Consider the following 2,004-nt stretch of genomic DNA (forward strand, 5'->3'; position numbering starts at 1 on the left):
GTCACATGAGCGTTCATGCTGTTTCTCCCTGGTCATGGGGAATGAGATATACTCCCTTTTCCTTCTGTACAGAGCGTCTGTCACCTCCTGGATTCAGCAATGGAGGGCGAACTGCGAAATGCTTGCAATATCCCCTGTTGAAGCCTGGAAATTGAGAGCAACTGTGACCTTCAACCACTGAGAGACATGTCCTAGTCCTGATCTGAGGCTGGAGGTCTGGCTGCAGGAGGTGGCAAAGCTGTGTGACCACCTCCTTGTTGAAGCAGAGCCTTCTAAGGCACTGCTCCTCTGACAGATGAATGTAGGAGAACTGCTGCTGGAATACCATGGGAGGGTAAGGTCTCCTGTTGAGAGCCCTGTTGGCCCTCCTCCCTCAGGCCATGTTTTCCAATCTTTCTCTGCCTCCGCTGCCTCTGACAGTGAAGCTGGAGGGCGAGGTCCTATTGGAAATGTTGCACTATCAAATGTAACACAAATGAAACTGATAAATTTTTCTCAGGAGCAAAACTCCTTCAAGTAAGAAAAGCTCAAATGGGTCGAAACGCCTGTCTGCTTCTGTCAAACTGACGAGGCAACATGGTTTGCCGACTAAAACGACGGAAGTTCACGCCTTTAAATATCGCTCCTGCAGCCCTCCGCCGACTGCAAACCGCCTCCTCTACCTGTCGTTCCTAATGGCAGGCGCTGAGACAGTAGGAGAGAATTAATTTCTGGTCCAGGGTGCTGATGTCACAATCTCCAGCCGCAGGCGGGTGTGGCGATAGTGGTTAGCGCTGCCGCAAACTGCCAGGTGAATTTCGCCGACATCGCTATGCCCAAGTGGTAAGTAGTCAGCGCCCCGTTAGCACCCCCCCGGAGGTGCTATGGTACCCAATTCTAGCCCTTAGAATGCTCCAGTAGGCCGTTTGGCCCATCAACTCTCTGCGCAGTCCCCATGACCTTTAATAGCTCTCTTTTCCTAGCAATTAATTTCCTTTTTAAAAAAATTCACGGACACTGTTTCAACAATGGTTTATGTGAGAGACGCTCCTGTAAAAACTGAGGCAAAAAAAACTTTATCATCGCTCCCATTTCTTCTCTCTCCACTTCAGGTTTGCCTCCTTCTTCTCCTGATGGCAATGCCCCAACCTCAATGACCTTCGTACTAGCTAATGTGCCTGTACAAAGTCTATTATTACACTTTGCTTTTTGCTCATTTTCTCTCAAGTCTTTCTGTAACTTTCCTATATTCTTAATGTGCATCTTGGCTTTCATTTTTATTATCTGCTCTATAAATACTTTGTTTCAAATTTGATCTAATTTTCCAATTTATCCATGGAGCCCCAACCTTGAATATGCTCCTTATTTTCCTATTGTACCCTTTTGATTCCCTCTTTAAATATTTCCCCTTACTGACTGGTTTAATTTGCCAATTTTTCCTTCCATGTAGTCTAACTAAACCTGGTTCCTTTTCGTCTCACTAAAATTTGACTTTTTCCTTTTTGTGTGCAAGAACTCAATCTAATTATATTGTGGTCACTGTTTCCCAAATATTCCCCCTACTTTTCGGTTGCTGACTTGCTTTGCTTTGTTACCCAGAACCCGGTCAAATGGTTGTACGGTTGCCCTGAAAGGACAGTCTGGTACAATTATTTTCGGTGGTTCGTCTCCTGGTGCTAACATCTTAAGCTCCTGGAAACCCGAATAGAGAAACACAAAAACCCTGGTGGGTCAGATTAGTAGACTGAGGCTTTATACACTGTAGGAGGAGACCACCGTGTGTGGCGCCATCCATCTGGAAAGCCTGGACATTTTCCTGCACCTGCTTTTCCCCGAACCTATCAAGCTAAACTGTATTAATATGGTGAGTTGAGAATGAACAAACATTCATGGATAGGTAGGATGGAGTTACAATCTGTGATCTAATCGATGGATCCAGATAGCGTAAACCATCAGACAACAGATCCTCTATGGCACACAAAGGTTTAACAGAAAAATACCAACAAAACAATTGCAGCAATAATG

The sequence above is a fragment of the Somniosus microcephalus genome, chromosome 6 (genome assembly GCF_052327205.1).
Source record: "Somniosus microcephalus isolate GS21.2 chromosome 6, FLI_Smic_1.0, whole genome shotgun sequence".
In the NCBI taxonomy this organism is placed as follows: domain Eukaryota; kingdom Metazoa; phylum Chordata; class Chondrichthyes; order Squaliformes; family Somniosidae; genus Somniosus; species Somniosus microcephalus.